This window comes from Tachypleus tridentatus, chromosome 12 (assembly GCF_004210375.1).
Source record: "Tachypleus tridentatus isolate NWPU-2018 chromosome 12, ASM421037v1, whole genome shotgun sequence".
NCBI lineage: Eukaryota > Metazoa > Arthropoda > Merostomata > Xiphosura > Limulidae > Tachypleus > Tachypleus tridentatus.
The window spans coordinates 4,161,223-4,175,859 of NC_134836.1; the positions used below are offsets into that span (position 1 = coordinate 4,161,223).

The 14,637-nt window shown below is 32.0% G+C and overlaps 1 pseudogene across 1 annotated transcript in view; it reads left to right on the forward strand.

Moving 5' to 3' along the window:
- Nucleotides 1-14,637, forward strand: part of LOC143235517 (neuronal-specific septin-3-like) — a 54,333-nt pseudogene that overhangs the window by 37,366 nt on the left and 2,330 nt on the right. The window contains exons 6-10 of the transcript XR_013019234.1: nucleotides 670-752; nucleotides 3,642-3,779; nucleotides 4,106-4,223; nucleotides 12,166-12,261; nucleotides 14,077-14,225. The product of XR_013019234.1 is annotated as a neuronal-specific septin-3-like (transcript). The remainder of the gene's footprint in view (nucleotides 1-669; nucleotides 753-3,641; nucleotides 3,780-4,105; nucleotides 4,224-12,165; nucleotides 12,262-14,076; nucleotides 14,226-14,637) is intronic.

Sequence of the window (14,637 nt, forward strand, 5' to 3'; positions counted from 1 at the left end):
AATGTGAACCTGTTTGAAAACATTTTCATCAAAATTCAATTATACATAGTATTTAGTTCAAATTAATAATACGTAGCACGACACTGTAGCAATAAATAAATAGTTTCTTGAAAAAACACCTTTATATTTGTCTTAGTATAATAATGAATAAGAACTTATTTTTGGGCAAGAAGAAACTGATGCTACATGTTTAAATTTAACCTCAGGGTATGAAGTACTATTAATTGTCTTGGTTCTAAATATTAATGTCTTTATTTTTGTAGCATTTGAATGGCTTGAAGAAAGTTTCCATCTTTGTGTACACATTTATGCTGCTACTGTAAAAAAAAAAAGGGGGGGGGAAGACTCATTGATGTAACGTCTGACATTTTTAGGAACTGTCCATTCCAGCATAAATAAATTTCTGTATAGAAATGTCATAATGTGTTATATAGCCCTGCTGAGCTAACTACATCTAGATTAAAATTAATTTCTAATTTTTTATACATATATTTGTATATATAAATAGCACAGTATTGAAAGAACTTGTTTAACTTTCTTTCTGTTTACTAGTTGTAATAGATTTACTTGAGAATATCTATGGTATGAACAGTTTAAAACTGTGTATATTATTTTACATGTTGGTATGTTTGAAATCAAAGATGAAAAATGTTGTATTAATATTTTTAGTCATTGAAGAAAAAAGGTGTGAGATTAAGATTAACTGTCACAGACACTCCTGGGTTTGGTGATCAAATCAATAATGATAACTGGTAAGTTGTATGAAAACTATTGAGAAATTTTGCTATCAGATACATGATAATTGTCATTTGATAGAACTCTGTAATTTATTAGCTAACTACAGTCCAGCTCCACCTGACATCAGTGTTTTATATTTAATGTCAGTTTTTGTTGTTGTTTTTTTTTAATCATAGAAAATTATTTCTTATATTGTATAACAAAATATTGCAAGTTAGTTTTAAGTCATTGGCAGGAAGGTCTTGAATGCTATAAAAATCATATGTTTATTGTTTAAAATATACATCTAAAAGTATAAAGCTCACTGGTTACTGTATAGTCTGCTATAAAACATTAACTCCAAGATTCTTATATTTAGGACAGTTTTTCTCAAATGCATCTATAAAAGCTCCAGTATCAGTGCTTAGAAAAGTTTAAAACATGGAGTATGTTTTAAAATACTGATTGAATTATCAGAAGCTATTACATTTATATTTTTTTTTTTGAAGGAATTAAAAGTTGCAAAGCATCAGGGCAATATTTTAATTATTAAACCACTTTAAGTCTGGAGTTCTCAAACTTTTTAATCTCACAACTTTCCCTGCATAGCCAAGCAATTTTCTACAATCCTTGCTTGGTTTGGAGAGGGATACTGCTCTAATATATTTAGTCTAGTAGTGTTATTTTGCTGCTCTGTTCTGTAACTCAGTTTCATACTGCCATTTTAGAGTAAACGTATTTTCTTCACAACAATTTGTGATAGAAAATGTGAACATGAGTAATTACTTAACTTTCATGGGTGACCTTACACAATGCATTAAGAACACTTAAGTGCAGTAAGTTAGAATATGTATATATATGGCTAGTTTTGTATATTTTATCCCTTGTTATGGCTAGGTCAGTGTGCACATATGACTTTTCACAGTTACACTTAAAACTTGAAATCCTTTATATTGTATACAAATATATTGGCATTAAAATGTAGTTAATAAGTCAAGTTTTAAGAATGTATAGGTCTTAAGTGTTTAATTTTGTAAGGAAATATTTAATAAATCCTTCATTTGCCTTAGGACGAGAATTGTACATTTGTTCTTTGTCTTCCATCTTCTCTAATTTACTTACCACCATCCTCCAGTTGAACAGTGGTAAGAGTAAAGATTTAATGCTAAAATCAGGGGTTTAATTCCCCTTGGTGGACAAACCTCTCACATTCTCTCTTGCAAGTTTCCACTAGTCTTTTCTGATGTTATATATTGTTATTTATAACAATACAAACCATTGTTTTATGTACAGTGTGTTGTCTATTATGCCTCTAGTTTGAAAATTCCTCTCATAAGTTATTTGATTTGTGCATAATATTATTCTTTGTTCTTATGTATATTATTATCTAATAAAATATTTGGTATATACTAGTAATATTGGTATAAAAAAACAAGGACACAGGTAAGTAGCATATATCTTGTTTTTCATGTATATTCTTTTTGCATTGTAAGAAAGTAACTAAACTGTAAAAGTTAGAAAATTTTAGGTTAGACTGGGTAAGATAATGACAAAATGATAATTCTTCATGAGGTATGCTCACAAGCATCTTGTGTTATGTAATTCAGTATGGGAACTAGAGCTATGCATTTTCCAAGTGATTGACAATTTCTGTGGTGGGATTATTTGTTAGGCATTGGTCAAAGGGCAATGAAACAATAAAATGTAAGTTAAAAAGATATGTACTGTTACAAGATTTAAGGTATTAGAATAAGCAACTGTAGTTTCCTATTACAATTTGCAGTCATTCTAGAAAGTAAAAAGCATAATCTAGATTTTTTGTATGGCAGTTATAAGGTTGGTGAAATTGACTAAATGTGTATAAAGTTAGGGTAAAGAAAATAACAGATAAAATATAGTTTTAATAAAAAATAAAAACTTTATTTAGAAGGTTTAAGGGATTTTACAAATGATATTTGATCTTCAGGAGAAGAAAAGTATTTTTAATCCGAACATGAAAATCACTTTGAACTCAGGAGACAAGACTGTATATTCATGAACAAATGTTTAATAAAAATACTTAATTAAAAAATCTGCTTGTTATGTAAAAAAGGCTTGTAATGTTTACTGAAAGCTTGTGGGTTTGGAAAAGAAATGTAAAATATATGAAAATTTATAGTCTGGAAACTGGTGGTCACTTTAGGGTTACAAAGTCATTTTAATCTACTAAGCTGATAGTGAGAGGGTTAATACAAAGTAGATATTTCCTTAGATGCCCAAGGTTTCCTATGTGATTTTGACCTTGCTTTGGAGTTCTTCTGTTTTTAGACCAGTATATAAATTAAGTTGTGGAATCTTTACATCAATAAGAAACCTTATGTGTGTAATTTTTCTTAAAAACAATGAAATATATAAGAAAATTTTTATATTAGATATTATCAGTTGGTAAACTTACCATGATCATTTTTTTTCATTCATCTTTAATGAATATTTATTTAAAGGTCTTGTATCTTCTTGATTCCAAAAACTGTTGAGCTGTAGCTGTATTAGATTTAAGCTCTTGTATGTAATTTAAAGACACTTGCCAAAGAGTCCAGGGTTTCATGGCTTCACTATTTTGTTGATTGTTTTCATGCTTTGTTGGTAGTTATTCCAAAAACAGTAGAAGTTGATATAATTTTTGTTTAGTGTGCTACCTGAAGATCTATAAGTAATCAGCATTGCTTTTAATGGAGTGTTTGATATTTGGTATAGTTGAATTTATAGGCTACTTCTGTTAAAACTATTACTGAACTATTAGTAACAGAAGATTTTCAGATACAGTTAATGTGTGACAATCCAATGTTTTATTTGACACTTGCTAAACCAGAAGATGGAATCTTTGTTTCACATAATTGCTTTTATTAATTACTTATTGAAGTGATTCAGATCCTCTACTTTTCTAGTTGGCTACCTGTCTTGGATTATATCAATGAACAATATGAAAACTATTTAAGTGAAGAACAAAGTGTAACTCGAAAAAAACATATTCCTGATACACGTATTCATTGTTGTTTGTACTTCATCTCTCCCACAGGACATTCGTAAGTATATGGTTAAGCTATCCAAATAAAGCTGTTTATTCATAATAATGGACAAGTATTCACAAATATTTTATATGTAGCTTTCATATGTGGTATATTGATATTTAAATTCACTCTAAAAACAATATTTGAGAATATATATACATTTATAAGAACGTTTTTAAATCAAAAGCAGCTCTATTAATGAAAAGGATAAGTAGGTTTTCTCCTTTAATAGAAAGTATATCTACATGCCAACTGAATAGTTTGTAAAAATCCTAAGTGCAGTCTACCATGGAATGTTTCAGAAGGCCATCTGTCAAAATATTGATTCAAATATTTTGCAGACTCTCACCTCTTGATATAGAATTTATGAGAAGGTTGGACAGATGTGTCAACATTGTCCCTGTTATAGCCAAGGCTGATACACTTACCATTGAAGAAAGAGTTGGGTTTAAACAAAGGGTAAGTTTTATAAATGTTATATAGTAACAGTGTAACCATTAAGTGGGCCTTGTATGGTCTGGTGTTTTGGGTGCTACATTTGCATTCTTTAGGTTGTGAAATCACAACCCATCAGTGAATATGCTTGCCCTTTCGACCATGGAGTAGTTATTTTGTAATTGTGAATCCCAGTATTTGTTGATAAAATAGTAACCCCAAAATTATCTCTGGGTGGTGTAGACTAGTTGTCTTCCCTTTAGTATCACATCAGAATTTGAAACACAGTTGGTGCAGATAGCCTTTGAGTACCTTTTGCATAAATTTTAACAAAGAAGCAAGCCAACTCATAACATTTTTCTGAGAAGATACTTTCATTAAAGAGGTTGAAAAAACAATAAATTTAAATATTAAGGAGAATAAATTGAAATAAAAAGTATAGAAATGTTTATTTCAAATGCAATGATACATGTATACAGTAGAAGTATTTGCCTAAATAAATCCAAATATAACTTAACCATATGTCCACACATTGCCCTAACTTCACTCTTTCAGAGGGTTTGGCTGCTCCACCCATTTTCTTCATGTCTGATCTTCCACACTCTTCAACCTGGTGTTAAAAAAGCCTATGCTATGCAGTTCAAAATCTGTGGCATGCACCCTTTAAAATCCTGATTGGCAAACTGACCTGCCTATTATATCACTCATGAATGGAATAAACAGAATAAATCTAATATTTGCATTACAGGTTACCCTTGCAAGTGACCAACTCCACAAACATCCCCATACATACGGTGTGTATTTGCTCTTGCTCCAGTACTATGAGAATCCTACACAGTACACACATGACAGTGTTGGAAATATCATTTCTGAATTTCAAATTTAATGCATGAAGCATGACATGAGTTGAGGTGTCACAGTAGGCTTAAATGGAAGAACTATCGTTGCCAAATACTTTTTGTCCTTTAAGTCACTGAGAGATATTGAAGGTTTACAACAGAATTTATTTGGAGGAAATTGTCCAGTAATTTGTTCCAGAGAAATTTCTAAGTGAATTTATGAATAATTAAATTACTTGTTTAAGAAGTGGTTTTTCTTTAGACCCCAAGCAAAAACATTATGGTTGTAACATCTTGTGTTAGCATATTTGTAACCATAACTGTTATTCATCATATGCAATGTATCGGGTCATCTTTTAAGTAATGTTTGATTTTAGGTTCAGAAAAAGAGAAAGGATTTCAAATGCTTTTAATTTTATTTAATCAATATGTACGTTTCATTATTACTAATTACTTTCTGCCAATGATTCACAAGCTTCTGAATGCCACTTCTATAAAATTCTTGGGGTTTGGAGGAAAATAATGTAGAGAGGGTAGTTTTGACATCTCCATGTGTTCCAAGCTCTTTTTCATCAAGATAGTTTTGCAAACTTTGGAATAGACAATAATCAGGTGGAGCAAGGTCTGGAAAATAATGAAGATGTGGAAGTTTTTCTTAGTCTAGCTCTTTAATCTTTGCAGATGTTATCCTTGCTGTTTGGGGACATGCATTATCCTAGTGTAACACAACACCTTTATGATTGATCAAAGCAGGCTTCTTTTCTTTCAGTGCAACATTTAAGTGCTCTAACTATTGACAACGGAAGTCTGATGTACTCATTACATTGAGTGGCAGCAACTCAAAGTGGATCACACCAATAATATCCCACCAAATGCTTAACAAGACTTTTCTAGGGTGGAGATCCATTTTGAGCCAATTTACCTACACTGATCCCAGGGGTAGAAATATTCTACATTTTCAGCAGGACACATGTCCTGCTGGACAATGAAACTTGCCAGACATTTGAAATTTTAGCAGGACACCTCAAAATTGTCACCACACATTACCAAAAACAAGAAATCAAGTAGAAACAGTTATTATATAAAACAGAATCATTTTAGTTATGGCACTGAAACATTATTTCAAAGCAAGTGGCAACAAGCCTTGTATCCATTAAAAATGGCACATCAATCAAACTGGTAGATTTAGTCATTCAGCACTAAGACATCAGCTGATGTAGACTCAGTATCTCTATTGTCTCTACGTGTGTGAGTTTCATGTGGACTCACAAATCATCTGGTTTTTTTACTCTCCTTCCACCAGGATTCTACAGAGTTGCACAGTAATTCTGTGCTTGTAAGATCACAAGTCTTATTCTTAGCTAATTTTATTGTCATCAAGTCATGAAGAGAATCATTTATTAGTTTGGACTGCCAGTCATCCTTAATAATTGCCATCTGGGAAAATCTACATTCTGGTTCAGCATATGACATGGAAATCACCTGCATGAGGCATACCAAGGCCAACACTGTTGATCCAGGTTTATCATCCTCAACAGTAATTTGACTTAACATGTGGGCCCACAATCCACTTGCACTACTAGCCAGGGACTCATCTGATTTGGCAAATATTGTGGCTTTGAGCAGTGTCTCATGTAAGTCAGCTTGGCAAATATCAGCTGCAATGTTGAAACCCTTAGCTTCTAGCAGAGCACCAAAGTGGCCAATAGTGTCTAGAGTTCATTATGGCCATAAGATGAAAATGCTTCCTTGCTTTTAAGCCAGTTGCTTGGTTCAAAAATTTGAAAGGCACCAATAAAATCCTTATCAAATTCTTCAAATCTCTCATTCAGATATGTGACAATTTTACCTATGGAGATGGCAGTTTCTTCAGCCACAGATTGAGCAACTGTCTCTTTTGTGGCACTTTTTGAGCCTCTGGCCCTTGTCTGACCACTAATAGCAATCACCTTTCCTCTAAGTAACCACTTGCCAGTTTGTTCACTTGTTGTGAGCTTTAACAGTTTTCTGGGATCTCTCAACATGATTCAGATTGCCCAGCTTCTCTTTGCAAACAGCGAGTTTGTCAGAAACAATGTTCACAGTAGCAGAATTGTCTTGCATTTTGAGACTAAGAGATGTCAAAACAGACAGAACTGCCAAGAGTATGTCCATGTACAGGGTGAATTTAAGGCTTGTCAAAGTACTGTAAAATCCTGCAGCTTTCTGTCCACCTTCCACTTTGTCATGCAGCTTTACTTGATACAAATGATCCACTAAAGCTGGCCAGTTATGAGAAACTGACTCCAGAGCGTGCTCTTTGTAGGCCACCCACCAGGTTCCTGTCCCTTGTGTTGGCTTTCTAACAACGTTGTTGGCTTTACCAGCTTCTTTGAGGCCAGCCCAGTTCTGTGGCAAATTGTCATAAAACTTCCATAGGTTTTCTAAAAATATTTGGATGCTATCAAGGTAAGGGATGTCCTTGATGGTCTTCTTAATTGCAAGTTCCAATCTGTGACTAACATAGTGGATCCCTATCAAATAAGGTTTTTGCACCTTCAATCTGTTGACAAGTCCTTTATTTTTGCCAAAATTGACAGCTGCCCCATCAGCTGTCAGGCGTACAATTGATACAAGCCAGTCGAGAAACTTGCCATATATGGACAATGCTGCAAGTACAAAAAATTAGTACCCAATGTTAGTTACTTTCTTTAGAAAAAACAATGTAAATTTGTACTTTGGAAAATTCAATTGCTCCATTATCTGTTATGCTAGTTGTACCAGGTTAAGCTCCAATTCTGTCAGTGGTAAATACATGGTTCTTCTTGGTTTAAATCAATTGAAAAATGCTTGAGTTTTCATTTGATGTATATTAATAATGGAATGACTATGTAAACCTGAATTAAAACACAAATGTACATGAAATATTGTCCATTTTAATTTTTCTTGATTAGGAATTCAGGATAAATCCAGAAATTTCTCATCCTAGGTAATTAAGAAACCTTTACTTGAGCTAAGTGCCTGTAGCAAGTGTTCAGAATCAGCATTCTCAACCGACTGTAGACATAGGAAGTGGGTTACTGGGTAACAGTCACTGTCCAAGTATTTTACATAGACTATCTCCTGCTAAATATTGGCAGTGTCTGTTGAGCCATCAGTCATAATGCCAAAGAATAATGAGGTGTGCAGACGAGATCTGACATTAATTCTAAATGTTTCTGCAGTATGCTTCATGAAGATAACTGCTTGTTTATCATTGGCATAATATTTTGTTAAATTCATACCAAAGTTGTGCTCTTGCAACAGCAGAAGCTCTTGAAAATCGCTGAATGGTTTGGCATTCAAAGCTATATAAAGGGCAGTCCTGAACAGTACAAGTAAATGATCTTTCTCAGTCTGGTTAAGTTTGCTCAATTCTTTCATCATGGGAGTTAAATCAGGTGTTTCTTTTGCTGTCTTAGCTTGACAACTTAGACTGTGGGTGCAACTGTTTTCATGCTCTTTAACAGCACTTGCTCTCAGGTTGGAAGATCCTGTTATGAAAGTGTTCTTCTGCCTTCCACTACTTTGGTCATATTCCTGACAAATTGAGCAAAACATCAGTTCGGTAGCGTTGTTATGCGACAGCCATGGTCGGCCTCTATTCCATTCATCCTGGAAACGACAAGTAGGCTTAGCGCCAGTACTAGCAGTAACAGTTTTTGCTTTAACACTTGGGCTTGGGTCAACATGCTTGGGTTTTTTCACTTGGGGTTCCATAGTATTGGCTTCTGATTCATTAGTCTTTCTAGTGAAGCCAAACTGAAATAGATTGTGAGACTTTCCCATTTTATTACTATCAGATGCCATGATCAGATTGTTGTGAATGTTTGGCAGTCACATGACTATCCTGGACAGCACGGATAGGGTGATCTAAAAAGCGAATTTTGTGAGCGTTCACAACCGTTTTTTTAAATTTGCTTTTTTTTTTGTCTTAAATTAAATCTTAAATTTTGCAAGTTATTTTCCACTCATTATACTTTTAAGCAAAATCTTTGAGCTGTGCATACACAGCTTTTGCCCCACTTATTTTTGAGAGGACGATGTATTTGTGTCTGATATGTTAAGAATATGACCACCGGTCACGATGTCCGATGATAGATGGGAAAGTGCAAGTCAAACTTGATTTTTTAACGGACATGTCCCGCTTTAAATAGAAAATTTCGAACCCTGGATCCATTGTCTGCAGTGCTTAACATTTTTATAATATATCCATTTTTCATCTCCAGTCACTAACCTGTTCAAAAAAGGTGAATTATGTTCATGAGAGTGCAAAGAGGTGCAAAAGTCCACTTTTGTTCTAAGGTTGGCTTCTATCAAATCATGGGGGACCCATTTTCCAAGTTTTAACACCTTTCCAAACTGTTGCAGATGATGGTGAACTGTTGAATGGGTTGAATTAAGCTTCTGTGATAATTCTTCAACTGTTACAGTACAATCTTCATCAAGTGCAGCCAGCAGCAAGTTGTCTTTTAAATTCAACAGGACGACCTGAATGTGGTGCATCACTTAAGCTGTAGTTACCTGATCTGAACTTCTGAAACCACCTTTGCCGTTTTCTTTCATTGAGAGAATTTGCAAAAACGCCTTGAATGTTTCATGTAGTTTCTGCTGCACTGTTGCCTTTTTTAAACTCATAAAGCATTATATGCCTAATGTTCTCCTCAGACACGTTCATCTTCATAAGGGCTTATTTGATCAATAATTTGAAAAAATGGAGTTGGGTTACTTTCTTTTATTTGTCTGAACATTTTTATACACGTCCTACTACATGTTTTTGTCATTAAAGCCTTTTACAAACATAGAAATGATGATGCACTTTCTGTATTAAATTTTCGGACATTACTTATGGGATGACCTGATGGATGCACTAGTTTTATGAAAAGTTAAGATGTTTCAGTCATGACCTAGTCTAAGCCTTTGTAGCTTAGGGTCAGAAATTCAATCATATGATATGGAAGATAGTTGAATAAGTTTACAGAGATCTGGAATGTCTTCCAAAAATGTATGGGATTTCTGCTATTTGTTTGATTGATAGAATGATAGGTTTTTAAGATTAAGAAATAAGCTTACTAATATTAGTCCTAAGATCTGGATAAATTATAATTATGATACTCCTGAATTACTTCAAACTCCAGTGATATTTGCTTTCAATTCTGGATTAATATAATACAGAGACGGTAAATAACTTGGGAATCATCATAAAGTACATCGATAAAGTTAGACAGTCACAAATAAAGTTTATCAGACAAGGAGGTGGTCAAGGGCACAGGACAAATGATTAAATAGGTAACTTTGAAAGTTTTGGAAGAAAAGGACTTATCACCGACAATCACTAACAATCGGCTTTGGCCTGTTGGGACATCTTTCACAGTATGCCACAGATGGACAAGGTATCGGAGGGATTAGATGCCTTGTACAAGTACTTGGATTTAAGTGAGAGGATTTCATTTATCTTTGAAGAACCAGTAATTTTATTATTATAAAACTTGATTCAAAATACATCAGTTAAATGAAGGAACAAATGTAAGTTGTCAAATGAGACCTTCAGGTTACATACTTCTATGGTTTAAGTAGTAATTTAAATATATAGTCATAAAATTAAAAAAAAAAGAAGAAAAAACACAAGAAATAATGGAGAACACTTCTTTTTCCAAATTTCATTCATTTATTTCAGTTCCTGCAATGGATACTTAAGTTACCTGGTAACAGTACCAAGTTGAAAGAATAAGGGTCCTTTTGAATCATGATCAATGTACTATAGAGTGAAAAACTGAAACATGAAATAAAATGAAGTATTTTTCTTTTAATGCATAATTTCCCTTGTTTTATGTACTTCTTATCTTCAAATTTTCAGTAGTTATGCTTTTAAAATATTTTTCTATAGATTTATTATTTTATTGTTGTACTTAGTACCTACTTTTTAAACATTAATTTTCTTGTCAAAAACAATAAAAACAGTGGGAGGTAATTATCCAGGAGCTAGTCCTCACTTTTTGGTTTTAACTTAGTTAATTCTTGGAACTTTCAAATGAATTGTAGGCTATAGAATAGAATATCTTAAAACAACTGCAATTTAACTGACTTTGTAATGAAGCAATACTTCCCTCTTGGGATCAGAAAAATATTCTCTAATATCGTTGAGTCCAAATATCATTATAAGTGCTAAAATGAACTAGCATCCTAATGACTTGTTAAACAAAACAGTCTACTCTTCCTATTGCTTATAAATAATTCAATAGCAAATATGATATAGAATTATTGGCATTTTGAAAGACATGATGAGATAGGAGAGGTAAGGCATGTGGAATTGACTTTTTTCTTTTTTTATTAAATATTATTCAAGCAGACACTTGCATGCTAGAAATTTTTATTCTGGCTTACTAGTGTCCACAGTATAAGTATGTAAGCAATGTGTCACTCAGAAAATTATACAAGAGTAGAAAGATAATCTAAAACAAGCAATTTAAAGTGCAAACCTTTCATGTGATAGAAAAATGAACAGTGAGAATTTAAGTATTTCTTTTGTAAGTTAAATTAAAATTTTATAAACCTTTGAATTACAAATTGTCTTGTTTCTATGCTTTATTAGTATACTGAAATGATAGTTATTTTAATTAAATTTTAAATAAAACTAAAAGGTTGGGACATGCACACTGAAATTCCCATATGCATTGGGTAATTCTGGTTAAATATTCTATGTATTTTTTATAAACTTTGGAACTTGATCATTATATATAAAAACTTTTAGATATTCAAAAGATATTGTAAAAATTGCTCTGTATTGGTCAATTTATATTGGGATAAATTCTTGAACTTAGACAGCTGCTGCTATACAGAAGTTTCTAGGATTATTTAAGAGTGTATTTTAACATTTCTGGAATTTTTTTACTGTTGAATTTTTATCATCTGCTTTTGTAAATTGTATGTAAAATGGAAATTACTAACTTTTCAGAGACAATTTTGTTATACTTGTGTCATCTTGTACAAGGAAGCATTGTTATAATTTACTTAATATACTAATTGCTTTGTTTAAAAAAAGGTTTTTTATATAAATCTTTCCAGACTAGAAACTTAAAAAATTTTGTAACTTGCAACTTATATTTTAGATCAAGCAAGACCTTGTAAACAATGGAATTCGAACCTATCCAATGAAAGAACTTGAAGAAGATCCAGAGGATACAGTGACAAACAATAAAATCCGGGTAAGAAAGTTGGTGATACATTTGCATAATATAGTAACTATAGTGGAGTAGTGTTCACAGAACTGATAATAATCTGTTTACTGACTAACCCTAATCAGATTAGTGACTACTTTTCAGGTGTATAGTTCATACCTGCATATCAAACATCTAGATTTAAGGAAAAATAATAATTATAACTTTGTTTCAATAATTTCCTTGAAAATATTTTAGAATTGAAGTAACATTATTTCACTGTAATTCATAAAAAAAAATATTTTATATTCAATTTCTGTGCTGCTCCGAGTCTTACTTACAAATAGCTCATTTCTTGAATTTCTGTATCATCCTGATGTATAAGTTTATATTTGTTAAGAAACTATCATTTCCTAAATATATAATGGTTTCTGTCTTGTCTTTCATGTGATTTTCCTTCTGTTTTTATGTTTTTGTTAGCATGTTTTTATATTTCCACCCTTTTATGATGTCACAGCATGTGTTATGAATAATTACTAATTAGACTTAGATTACAACATAGCTGGAGTCAATGGCTAAACGTTGGATTGGATAGAAGAAATCATCTTCAATGTTGTGGTTTGAGCAATGTTTTGTAGTTTCTTGAAATATTGGCTATTCCTGTAGGAGTTAACAAAGATTTCTTTGGAGAGGTTTACAACACTCTAGAACAAACCATAGATATAGAAACTTCATTTATAGTTATTTAGCCATAATTTTGCATTGAATAATATTTTATTTTGATAGATTAGATCAAAAGTTACTAATCTGTCATTTTTTGTTCTTTTTTTCATTCTTCAATAAATAAAACAAATAGGTTAATGAATATCAGTTAAGTAGAAACTCGTATACAAAACAAAATTTTCAAAACAACAGTAAAAATAAACTTGAAGTTTAAGATGAAAGAATGTCTCACAGCAAACGTTTTTAAATTTAAAAAACCTAAAAATTATATAAATATTGAATCAACTTACATGAGTGTTTTTATGCAGAAACTAGATTTTACTTAGTAAGTTTGTACTAAGTCTCATGCAGTTTAACTATGTTCAGTTTGAGAAGGAAAAAAAACTGGGTTATAAGATTAACAGGTAAACCCTACAAGTAGAATATACAGCTAGGTTGGTTGGTTGGTTAATGCTACACAATGTAGAAACATTGAATATTAGACATTTCAAAACTATTTTGATATAGGTACTTTGTTATGCAATTTATATTTGAAATGAATACTTCATTTCCTGGTCAAGTAAAAAAACATCATAATGCAGTTGTTATTACTTGATGAACTGATGGAATTTAGTATTGAACATAACTGAGAAAGCAGAAAGAGAATGGTGTGTGTGAAGATGTATGGAAGTGAACACTGATCACGTAATACTGAAAGTTTAAGTATGGTCAACATTATGGCAATCCAATAATAACACTAACTTTCTAGTGATGTGACTTAATCATTTCTCTCTTGTAGATGTGATAAGAGAGAAAACTGATACCTTAGTTACTTTAGGATTAGTAACTGAAGTAATAATGTAGAATTTACTAAAATCTCAATTATCTAATAAATCATGTTGAAACCAGAAAAAGTATTATTGTGGGATGTTTGTGCCTACCAGTGTCTTTAGGCTTGTACTTGATCAGATTATAAGTTTTACATGAAAGTGTGTTTTTTTTTATTCTGAAGACAGTGCTCTGCATGTGCTGGAAGGGAATTTCAACTGTTGTACCAAGCAATTTCTTTCTTTTACTCCATTGTAGCTATCTTGGTTGATATTTTGTCTTTTGTGGTGTTAGCTAATGATCTTTTTGATGAAAATGAAAAATTATATTTAGGAAATGATACCATTTGCTGTGGTTGGAAGTAACCAGCAGTATCCAAACAATGGAAGAACGGTGTATGGACGAAAAACACAATGGGGTCTTGTAGAAGTAGAGAATAGAAGCCACTGTGAGTTCTCAGATCTTCGAGACATGCTTATTAGGTCAGTTTTTTTCCTTTTCTGAAGAGGCATTCAAAGGTTGTATGAATCAATAGATAAGAACTTGTAGCTTACTCATATGTAATACTAATTTTAGGTGTATATTTTTCTTTTTGTATATAAATACACCCAATCAGCCCATTTGCAAAGAGCAATATTTCAGTATTAATTATTGTAACTATAAAAACTATTAACATAACTAAATAATTATTGATTGATGTTAAATTATCAATTTTCATTAAGTATACTTCTAATTAAAAGTAATCTGTGAAGCAAGCATCCAAGGATTAAAGTAACTTAAATGATTCAAAGCATTCTTTATTTTTATTAAAATGCTACTTCAGTGTAAAAAAAATACATCTTAGTATTTTAAAATTGTCTTTGTATAATAAACATCACTTTATAACTTCCTTTA